We start from the raw sequence: 12,483 nt of genomic DNA, 5'->3' as shown, positions 1-12,483 counted from the left end.
CCACTTCATAAGTCACACACAGTGCTCAGCGTAAATGAGCACACCCCCTTTGAAAACTAACATTTTAAACAATATCTCAATGAACACAAACAATTTCCAAAATGTTGACAAGACAAAGTTTAATATAACATCTGTTTAACTTATAACGTGAAAGTAAGGTTAATAATATAGCTTAGATGACACATTTTTTCAGTTTTACTCAAATTAGGGTGGTGCAAAAATGAGTATACCCCACAACAAAAACTATTACATCTAGTACTTTGTATGGCCTCCATGATTTTTAATGACAGCACCAAGTCTTCTAGGCATGGAATGAACAAGTTGGAGACATTTTGCAGCATCAATCTTTTTCCATTCTTCAACAAGGACTTCTTTTAGTGACTGGATGCTGGATGGAGAATGATGCTCAACTTTCTCTCTTCAGAATTCCCCAAAGAAAATAATTTCTTTACACCACAAAGGTGAAGGCTACAAGAAGATCAGCAAAGCTTTACTTATCACTCAGAATACTGTAGCAAAAGTGGTAAAAAAAAATTTAAGAAAGATGGAACTGCAACCATCTCACAGAGACGTCCAGGTCGTCCATGGAGTTAACACCTTGACAGGAGCGTCTTCTGGTGAGAAGGGTTGAAGAAAATCGGCATGCAAGTTCACTGCAGTTATCTAAAGAAGTAGAAAGCCAAATTGGGGTGACTATTTCCCATGACACAATATGGCATACACTGCAGAGGAATGGCATGCATGGATGCCGTCCACGAAAGAAGCCTCTCCTAAAGCCCAGGCACAAAAAAGCCCACCTAGAGTTTACCAGGGCCCATGCTGACAAAGATGAAGACTACTGGGACTCTATACTCTGGAGTGATGAGACCAAGATAAATGTTTTTGGAACTGATGGCTTCAAAACTGTATGGTATCGCAAAGGTGAGGAATACAAAGAAAAATGCATGGTGCCTACAGTGAAACATGGTGGTGGCAGTGTCCTTATGTGGGGCTGCATTAGTGCTGCTGGTGTCGGGGAGCTGCATTTCATTGATGGCATCATGAATTCACAGATGTATTGCTCTATACTGAAAGAGAAGATGCTACCATCACTCCGTGCCCTTGGTCGTCGTGCACTTTTCCAACATGACAATGATCTAAACACACATCGAAGGCCACTGTTGGATTTCTGAAGAAGAACAGGGTGAAAGTGATTCAGTGACCAAGTATGTCTCCTGATCTGAACCCAATTGAACACCTATGGGGAATTCTGAAGAGACAAGTTGAGCATCACCCTCCATCCAGCATCCAGTCACTAAAAGAGGTCATTGTTGAAGAATGGAAAAAAAAGACTGATGTTGCAAAATGTCGCCAACTTGTTCATTCCATGCCTAGAAGACTTGGTGCTGTCATTAAAAATCATGGAGGCCATACAAAGTACTAGATGTAGTAGTTTTTGTTGTGGGGTGTACTCATTTTTGCACCACCCTAATTTGAGTAAAACTGAAAAATGTGTAATCTAAGTTATATTATTGACCTTACTTTCACGTTATAAGTTAAACAGATGTTATATTAAACTTTGTCTTTTCAACATTTTGGAAATTGTTTGTGTTAATTGAGATATTGTTTGTACTCATTTACGCTGAGCACTGTAATTAGTTGATTAAGAGCCACCTGTGTGCAAAGTGTCACATTTTTTTCTCTTTCTCTTTTCTATTTTTTTCTATTTATTCCATTGACTTTTTATGACATGTCTCTGTATGTCTGCTATGTCTGTAATGTGGTATGTTTACTGTCTGTCTTGTTACCTGTTGTATACTATATGTTTTGTGAGACGTGCAATATTGACCACATGAGTTTCCCCTTGTGGGATAATAAAGTTTACCTTGACCTTGACATGATCTGTCACATGATGTCTGTATACAACATGAGAACCAAGAAGCACTCCAAACAGGTCAGAGACAAAGTTGTGGAGAAGTATAGATCAGGGTTGGGTCATAAAAAGTATCCCAAACTTTGAATATCCCACAGAGCACCATGAAATCCATTATAGCAAAATGGACAGAATATGGCATCACTACAAACCTGACAAGAGAAGGCCGCCCACCAAAACTCATAGACTGGGCAAGGAGGGCATAAATCAGAGATGCAACAAAGACACCAAAGAGAACACTGAAGGAGCTGCAAAGATGGGATTACAGTGGTGCTTGAAAGTTTGTGAACCCTTTCAAATTTTCTATATTTCTGCATAAATATGACCAAAAACATCATCAGATTTTCACACAAGTCCTAAAAGTAGATAAAGAGAGCCCAGTTAAACAAATAAGACAAAAATATTATACTTGGTCATTTATTTATTGATGAAAATGATCCAAGGTTACATATCTGTGAGTGGCAAAAGTATGTGAACCTCTAGGATTAGCAGTTAATTTGAAGGTGAAATTAGAGTCAGGTGTTTGTCATCCCATTGATTGAAATCAGGTGTGAGTGGGCACCCTGTTTTATTTAAAGAACAGGGATCTATCAAAGTCTGATCTTCACAACACGTTTGTGGAAGTGTATCATGGCACGAACAAAGGAGATTTATGAGGACCTCAGAAAAAGCATTGTTGATGCTCATCAGGATGGAAAAGGTTACAAAACCATCTGTAAAGAGTTTGGACTCCACCAATCCACAGTCAGACAGATTGTGGACAAATGGAGGAAATTCAAGACCATTATTACCTTCCCCAGGAGTGGTCAATCAACAAAGATCACTCCAAGAGCAAGGCATGTAATTGTCGGCAAGGTCACAAAGGACTCCAGGGTAACTTCTAAGCAACTGAAGACCTCTCTCACACTGGCTAATGTTAATGTTCATTGTCCACCATCAAGAGAACACTGACCAACAGTGGTGTGCATGGCAGGGTTGCAAGGAGAAAGCCACTGCTCTCCAAAAAGAACATTGCTGCTCATCTGCAGTTTGCTAAAGATCATGTGGACAAGCCAGAAGGCTACTGGAAAAATGTTTTGTGGACGGATGAAACCAAAATAAAACTTTTTGGTTTAAATGAGAAGCATTATGTTTGGAGAAAGGGAAACACTACATTCCAGCATAAGAACCTTATCCCATCTGTGAAACATGGTGGTGGTAGTATCATGGTTTGGGCCTGTTTTTCTGCATCTGGGCCAGGATGGCTTGCCATCATTGATGGAACAATGAATTCTGAATTATACCAGCCAATTCTAAAAGAAAATGTCAGGACATCTGTCCATGAACTGAACCTCAAGAGAAGGTGGGTCATGCAGCAAGACAATGACCCTAAGCACACAAGTCATTCTACCAAAGAATGGTTAAAGAAGAATAAAGTTAATGTTTTGGAATGGCCACGTCAAAGTCCTGAACTTAATCCAATCAAAATGTTGTGGAAGGACCTGAAGCATGCAGTTCATGTGAGGAAACCCACCAACATCCCAGACTTGAAGCTGTTCTGTACAGAGGAATGGGCTAAAATTCCTCCAAGCCAGTGTGCAGGACTGATCAACAGTTACCAGAAATGTTTAGTTGCAGTTATTGCTGCACAAGGGGGTCACACCAGATACTGAAAGCAAAGGTTCACATACTTTTGCCACTCACAGACCTGTAATATTGGATCATTTTCTTCAATAAATAAATGACCAAGTATAATATTTTTGTCCCATTTGTTTAGCTGGGTTCTTTTTATCTACTTTTAGGACTTGTGTGAAAAACTGATGATGTTTTAGGTCATATTTATGCAGAAATATAGAAAATTCGAAAGGCTTCACAAACTTTCAAGCACCCCTGTATCTGTCCATAGGACCACTTTAAGCTATACACTCCACAGAGTGGGGCTTTATGGAAGAGTGGCCACAAAAAAGTAATTGCTTAAAAATCACGTTTGAAGTTTGCCCAACAGCATGTGGCAGACTCCCCAAACACATGGAAGAAGATTCTCTGGTCAAATGAGACAAAAATTGAACTTTTTGGCCATCATGGGAAATGCCATGTGTGATGCAAACCCAACACCCTGAGAACACCGTCCCTACAATGAAACATGATGGTGGCAGCATCATGCTGTGGGGATGTTTTTCATCTGTAGGGACAGGAAAGCTAGTCAGGACTGAAGGAAAGATGGATGGCACTAAATACAGGGCAATTCTGGAGGAAAACCTGTTTGAGTCAGCCAGAGGTTTGAGACTGGGACAAAGGTTCACGGTCCAGCAGGACAATGACCCTAAACAGACTGCTAAAGCTACACTGGAGTGATTTAAAGGGAAACATTTAAATGTCTTGGAATGGCCTAATCAAAGCCCAGACCTTAATCCAACTGAGAATCTGTGGCATAACTTGAAGATTGCTGTACACCAACACAACCCATCGAATTTGAAGGCATTGGAGCAGTTTTGTCTTGAGGAATGGGCAAAAATCCCAGTGGCTAGATGTGCTTAGCTAATAGAGACATACCCCAAGAGACTTGCAGCTGTACAGTAGTTGTAGCAAAAGGGGGCTCTATAAAGTATTGACTTTGGGGGGTGAATACCTATGCACACTTCAGATTTCTGTTTTTTTATCTTAATTATTGTTTGTGTCACAATAAAAAAAACAATGTGCACCTTTAAAGTTGCAGGCATATTGTGTAAATCAAATGGTGCTCACCCCCCAAAAAATCAATTTTATTTCCAGCTTGTAATGTTACAAAACAGGACAAACACCAAGGCGGATGAATACTTTTGCAAGGCACTTGTGGCAGCAGGGGCATGGCCAAGCAGCAGTCTGTGAATGGAGGGCGGGGTTGGGGAAGGTAAGTGGCTAAGTCATTACACCTGATGTCAATTAATGTGTTTGTTTGTGTGTTTGTTTGTGTGTTGCAGGGATGGAGTATAAAGGGAGGGGGAGAGGAGAGAAGAATCGCTCCCCTGACCAGAACACGTGTATGTTGCGTGTGTGACTGAGAAAAGCTGAAAAGCTAAGGAAAACAGCAAAATAAAGTGTCTGTGTGAACAGTTACTCTCATCTGCCGTGCTTCTGTGCCCCACCCACATCAGGGATTACTACAGTGGTGCCGAAACCCGGGACACAGAAGAGAACCACCCCATGGAGTCCTCCCTGTTCGAAGAGCTCATCCTTGCCCTTGCTACCACCCAGCAGAACCAGCATCAAACGCTGATCACCCTCCGGAAGGAGCAGCAGCAGCACTTCGAAGCCTTGATGCTGGCCCAGCAGGAAGATCGCCAGGCGTTCCAGCACCTGCTCATGCCAACCGGGCCATCGGCCACCGCTGCCGCCACCCTCACGAAGATGGGACCACGGGACGATCTGGAAGCGTTCCTCGCTCTCTTTGAGCAAGCAGCCGAGGCGTGGGGGTGGCCGCTGGAGCAGCACGCGGCACGCCTCCTCCCGCTCCTGACTGGTGAGGCGCAGCTCGCAGCGCAGCAGCTCCCTGCTGACAGCCGGCTGGTCTATGCGGGCCTAAAGAAAGCCATCCTGCAGCGGTTCGGCTGCTCCCCGGAGCAACACCGTCAGCGCTTCCGGACGCTGACACTGGAGGAGGTTGGCCGGCTGTTTGCATTCAGCCAGCAACTCCGGGACACCTGCCGGCTGTGGCTGAGGGAGGAAGACTGCGACGCCGAGGAGATCATCAATCTGGTGGCACTGGAGCAGTTTATCTCTCAACTTCCGGAAGGAACGGCGGAATGGGTCCAGTGTCACCGCCCGGCATCGCTGGAACGAGCCATCGAGCTGGCGGAGGACAATCTGGAGGTGGCTCTGATGGCAGGCAGATGAGGCATCTCCCCTCGCTTCTCTTCCCTCTCTCTCCTGTCTCTTGTCCCCCTCTCCACCCCATTCCCCTGCCACGAAGGCGGCAGCTGGCTCCTCCCCAGCTGGCCCATCGCACCCGTGGTGTCCTCCCATCTCCCTCTTCTGTGTCTGTGTTGTCTCCCCCTCAGGTGAGTGACACCCATAACACCAGTGCAGAGGGAAAGCCTGGGCCGGTGTGCTGGTGTGGCGGGGAATCGGAGCGTCTCCAGAGTCAGAGCTCTGCAAGGGAGGTGGGTGTTGTCATCTGGATCCCCGATGCACCAGAAACCGCCCCCAATTGGGCCAGAACATATCGTGTACCGGTGAGTATTCAAGGGGATACATATCACGCTTTGGTGGATTCCGGTTGTAATCAGACCTCAATTCACCAATGCCTGGTGCAAGGTGAGGCATTGGGGGGAGCACAAGCGGTGAAGGTGTTGTGTGTGCATGGGGATGTTCACCATTACCCACTAGTGTCTGTCCATATTCTATTCCGGGGCCAAACGCATAGAATAAAGGCGGCAGTTAGTCCTTGTCTTACTCACTCGTTGATTTGGGGAACTGATTGGCCAGGATTTAAAGGGCTGATGACACGTTTTTGACATCTTTGGCGATGTTTTATAACCTAAAAAGTAATTACCAATGATCCATATATTAGTTCACGAAGGCGCCTATTTTACAAGTTATGATAAAAAACGCGGCTATTTGGGCAAATTTGACGGGGCTGCAGCACCCAGGAGACGAAAGAGGAGGAGGGGCTATATGACATCAGCGAAAGAATCTTCCTCCTCACTTACCAGTTTGTTGTTGATGCAAGAGGTGTTCAGTTTATCATTATTAGTATTATTATTATACATTATTATACATTTTTATAATATATATAGTTATTATGCCTTCGCGTTGTGTTGCCGGCTTTTGCTCCAAAACCCACAAGGATGGGGTAAGTTTATTCAAGTTTCCCAGAGATCCCGAGCTGCATGCGAAGTGGGTGAAGCAAGTCAGGCGCACTCGTGACAAGTGGGAGCCCTCACCAACATCCGTCCTGTGCTCTGAACACTTCGATTTGGATTGTTTTGACAACCTTCCCAGCTTAAAAGAATCTCTTGGGTGTTCAGTTCAGCACAAACGTGTGTTACTACCATCAGCAGTGCCTACAGTATTCCGGAAGGGGTCTACTAGTAGCTATGCCAGATCCAGCAGTCACCTGGGACAAGGCAACTCCTCCAAAGACAGTCCTCCTGTCAGAACATGTGTTGAGAAACGACATAAGATAAAGGTACGTAGAGCTATAGAGTGCTCCGACATGATGCTAAAAATAGTAACCATGCGGTCTGTGCGACCATCTTGGAAGTGACTCGCTCCAGAGCGCTCATAGAGTACACATCATAGAGTACACATCATAGAGCACACATTCATGATAATCATAAATGTAATCATAAAGTCGGCGTGATATCAGTCATGTATTTGCTTGTGAAAGCTTGCACTGTCTTCGATGGTGTTGGATGGTTTGTTTACGTCTTCTTAGTACTAATACAAAAAAAACTGATCTATGGGTATGGGCATCATATTGCCTAGTCTTCCTCCTCACTTGCTGGTTTGTTGATGTGACAGATTTGTAGTAGCAGTTGTAATATTTTGCCTTTGCATTGTGGTCTCTTATTGCCAAGTTGAAAGAATTTGTTTCTCAAAGCAAACACTGAGGGAAAGCTAACTTAGCCAGACAAGTAGGCTACAGATTGTCATTTGCTTACGCTGATGTAGATTATCAAATATTTTGCTTCATTCAAGGATAAAACTAAGAAGCCATAAACTAGAAGACGTGCCTGCCAATATTATCCTAAATGTATCATGGATCAGGCATAGTCGTAAGCTTATTATGTTAGCCGTTTGCATGCTCCATTAGGAACTATGTATTCAGTGTAGCATATGGCTTGCATGATATAAGCAGTGTTTACACATGCAAGACAACAATACACAATATTAAAATATTGATTCCGTAACATTTTGAACAAATACGGGTTGACCTACCAATCCTTGTTATGCATCCTTGTGGTGTTCAATGCTGGGCTGTCTGCCTGTCCGCTGTCCATCTCAGGGTCGGAGTCGGAGTCACTCTCAGATTGCACAGTAACAGGTTCAAACCTGTACGGTTGGATGCACCCGTATTCGTCATCACTTGATTCTTCTGATCTATCCCACTCACAACACAATTCTAGACTCCCAGAAGAGGAAGAGCTAGAGAGTTCACTGGCATTTTCATGCGCCATATCCACTGAGTAGACAGCCAGTGAACCGCAGCGTGTTCTTCCGCTGACGTCACAGCATGGCCACGAGCCACGGACCCAGTTTTCTTGCGCTGTGCAATTAAAAGTTGGATATTCGCGTAACAACAGCTTCTTTTCACGTAATTATAACAGAAATCTAACATGTTTGCCATGTTGTATAGTTTATTTAAGAAATTGCATAGAGTCATGTTCGTGTCATCAGCCCTTTAAAGAATTAATGGAGTATTTAACACGTAGTGGGTCCTGCCTTAGTAGGTCATGGGAAGATCTGGGTGTGGCATTGGCTGGAGAAGCTGTTGCAGAGCCGTCCACATCGATACCGCGTCAGAGTGAGGAGCAGCCTGCTCTTCCTCCCTCTCTTGGGGAGTCCCTTGGGGATTTCCCGTTAGAGCAGTCGCGGGACGAGACTCTGCGGCATGCGTTTGACCAAGTGAGAGTAATCAATGGTCAAACTCTTCAGCCAAGCGCGGCACCAACCTTCCCCTATTTTGCCTTTATTAGAGCTAGATTGTACCGAGTGACTCAGGACACTCAAACTAAGGAACAAGTAACCCAGTTGTTAATCCCAAAGAGCCGTACGGAACTCGTATTCCATGCGGCTTACTTTAATCCCATTGCTGGACACTTGGGGCAAGACAAAACACTAGCCCGAATAATGGCCTGGTTCTATTGGCCAGGGATTCACGGGGATATCCGTTGGTGGTGTGTGGCGTGTCTTGAATGCCAATTAGTCAATCATGCGGCCACTCCAAAAGCGCTGTTGCGCCCTCTTCCTCTAATCAAGACCCCGTTTGAGCGAATTGGGATGGATCTCGTCAGGCCATTAGATTGGTCAGCACAGGGATATCGCTTCATTTTAGTTCTAGTGGACTATGCAACGCGATATCTGGAAGCAGTGCCTCTCTGCAATATCTCAGCACGCAGTATTGCAGAGGCACTCTTCCGCTTTATCTCCCAGGTCGGGATTCCGAAAGAAATCCTGACAGACCAAGGCACCTCGTTTATGTCACACACATTGCGCAAGCTGTATGGGTTACTGGGGATTAAGTCTATCCGCACCAGTGTCTATCACCCACAAACGAATGGATTAGTAGAGTGATTTAACCAGACACTCAAAAACATAGTCTGGAAATTCGTAAGGGAAGACGCAAGTAATTGGGATAAGTGGCTCGAGCCTCTGTTATTCGCAGTACGAGAGGTCCCACAAGCCTCCACAGGGTTTTCCCCCTTTGAATTATTATATTGGCGTAAGCTGCGTGGCATTCTGGATGTGCTGCGGGAAAATTGGGAGGAGGGACCTTCACCGAGTAAAAATGAAATCCAGTACGTTCTTGACCTGCGCGCAAAACTCCACACCTTCATGCACCTAACCCAGGAGAATTTACGGCAGGCACAAGAACGTCAAAGCTGGCTGTATGACAGGGGCACGCACCTTAGAGAGTTCACACCGGGAGACAAAGTACTCATATTATTGCCCACGTCGAGTTCTAAATTAGTCGCCAAGTGGCAAGGGCCCTTCGAGGTCACACGGCGAGTTGGGGATGTCGACTATGAGGTGAAGCGAACGGATAGGGGTGGGGCACTGCAAGTCTACTACCTCAACTTTTTAAAATGCTAGAATGAGGGGGTCCCCGTGGCGTTGGCATCGGTAGTCCCAAGGCAAGGCAAGGCAAGTTTATTTATATAGCACATTTCATACACAGTGGCAGTTCAATGTGCTTTACAGAAGTAAAAGCAGAACAGTAAACAATAGAAAATAAAATTATATAAAATAATTGGGGAAGAAAAATAAGAATTAAACAATAGTAGAAATAAAATAATAAAATGAAATAAAGTTAATCAGCCTCGAGATGAATTATTATTATGGGTTTAACTCATAAAGCGCGCTCTTCCCATGGCTCTTCCACGAGGATCACCAAAAATCATCCCGCAGACAAAATCTATGAGGATCACAAATATCACATAAAGCGCGCTCTTTAGAAGGCGGAGCTGGGGCCGGAGGTAAAAAGGATAACATCTCGGACCACTCCGGTCCCTTGTGGAGACCACCTCTTGCCGACCCAACTCATGGAGGTAGCCAAGTTGCAGAAGGAATTTTCCGACGTGTTCTCGCCCCTTCTGGGTCGTACCCACCTCATAGAACACCACATCAAAATGCCCCCAGGGGTGGTAGTGCATAGCCACCCTTACCACTTGCCCGAACACAAGAAAAAGGTGGTTCAGGATGAACTCAAGGCCATGCTCGAAATGGGCATAATCGAGGAGTCCCACAGTGACTGGAGCAGCCCAGTGGTCCTGGTTCCCAGTTCTGTGTGGACTATAGAAAGGTCAATGCGGTGTCTAAATTTGATGCGTAACCAATGCCTCGCATTGATGAGTTGCTTGATCGGTTAGGCGCTGCTTGCTTTTAGTCGACACTGGATCTAACCAAGGGATATTGGCAGATCCCCTTGACTCCTCTATCCCGAGAGAAAACGGCCTTTTCCACACCATTTGGTTTACACCAATTTGTCACGCTCCCTTTTGGGTTGTTTGGCGCGCCTGCTATGTTCCAGCAGCTTATGGAAAGGGTCCTCCGCCCTCTTGCTACCTACGTGGCCGCCTATCTAGATGACATAACAATCTACAGTCATGATTGACCGCGGCACTTGGAACACCTGAGGGCTGTTCTAAAGTCGCTGAGGCGAGCGGGCCTCACAGCTAACCTGAAAAAGTGTGTGATTGGGTGGGTGGAAGTACGGTATCTGGGGTTCCACTTGGGTCATGGGCAGGTGCGTCCCCAAATTAACAAGACTGCAGTGATTGCGGCCTGCCCGAGGCCCAAGACCAAAAAGGAGGTGAGGCAGTTCTTGGGGCTGGCTGGCTATTATCGTAGGTTTCTACCTAACTATTTGGACGTCACCAGCCCGCTAACCGACCTCACTAAAATGGGGGCTCCAGATCCGGTCCAGTGGATGGAGCAATGCCAACAGCCCTTCTCTGAGGTAAAAGCTGAACTGTGTGGGGGGCCACTTTTACACTCCCCTGACTTCTCTCTCCCCTTTATTTTGCAGACTGATGCATCAGACAGGGGGCTGGGGGCCGTTTTTGTCCCAGGAGGTGGAGGGTGAGGAGTGCCCAGTGCTGTACATCAGCCAAAAGCTGTCGATGCGTGAAAGCAAGTACAGCACAATTGAAAAGGAGTGTCTCGCCATCAAGTGGGCGGTCCTCGCCCTCCGATACTACCTGCTGGGGCGCCCTTTCACTCTCTGTTCGGACCACGTGCCCCTCCAGTGGCTCCACCGCATGAAGGATGCCAATGCGCGGATCACCCGTTGGTATCTCGCTCTCCAGCCATTTAAGTTCGAGGTGATCCACAGGCCGGGGGCACAGATGGTGGTGGCGGACTTCCTGTCCCGTCGGGGGGAGTCAGCTTCAGGCCGGACGGCTCCCCGGCCTGAGTTGGGCGGTGGGGGTATGTGGCAGTGGGGGCGTGGCCAAGCAGCAGTCTGTGAATGGAGGGCGGGGTCGGGGAAGGTAAGTGGCTAAGTCATTACACCTGGTGTCAATTAATGTGTTTGTTTGTGTGTTTGTTTGTGTGTTGCAGGGATGGAGTATAAAGGGAGGAGGAGAGGAGAGAAGAATCGCTCCCCTGACCAGAACACGTGTATGTTGCGTGTGTGACTGAGAAAAGCTGAAAAGCTAAGGAAAACAGCAAAATAAAGTGTCTGTGTGAACACTTACTCTCGCCTGCCGTGCTTCTGTGCCCCACCCACATCAGGGATTACTCCAACATTGCAAAGTAACACTCAGTGTTCCTGTGCCTGATTTACCAAGCCTTTATTGTTTGTGCTGATTACTTGGTTATTGACCCAATTTGTATTTTGATTCGTTTCTGCCTCTGACATTCTGTTTGTGCCTCACTTGACCATTGCCTGTTTACTGATACTACCTGTGCCTCATGATTTGGACTTATCTGCCAGTTTGCCTTCATTTAACTCTTTACTGCTTTTACAGCCATCTGTCGCCTGCTTACCTGATACAGTTGCAAGGAAAATGGCTTGGTAAAGTCAGGCACAAAGTGACACTAAGCATTTAGTTCGCAAGGTGTGTATGTGTGTGAAGTCCTTGAGTAGTCTATGGCTGTAATGATGAACAGGTATATGATCAGTAATCAGGTAAATGGGAGTGTGACCGTGAGCTGTGTGTGTAGTCCTGAGTGGCCATGTTTGTAGACTGCAGTATGTTCTGGGAAATGGACTTCAGTGGAGATGGAGATTCTGGCGCTGATGTTACATATTTATTTTTCCGTCTATAGCAATTGTCACCAATCTGCTCCACATTTTTCATATATTTTTCATATATAAGTAAAGTTTTTCTGTGAGTCATGGATGGCTCTTTTATTTGTTTAAAGTTGAGAGCTTTACCAGCAAAAGT

Source organism: Neoarius graeffei, chromosome 4 (genome assembly GCF_027579695.1).
Source record: "Neoarius graeffei isolate fNeoGra1 chromosome 4, fNeoGra1.pri, whole genome shotgun sequence".
Classification (NCBI taxonomy): Eukaryota; Metazoa; Chordata; class Actinopteri; order Siluriformes; family Ariidae; genus Neoarius; species Neoarius graeffei.
This window is presented reverse-complemented; position numbering follows the sequence as displayed.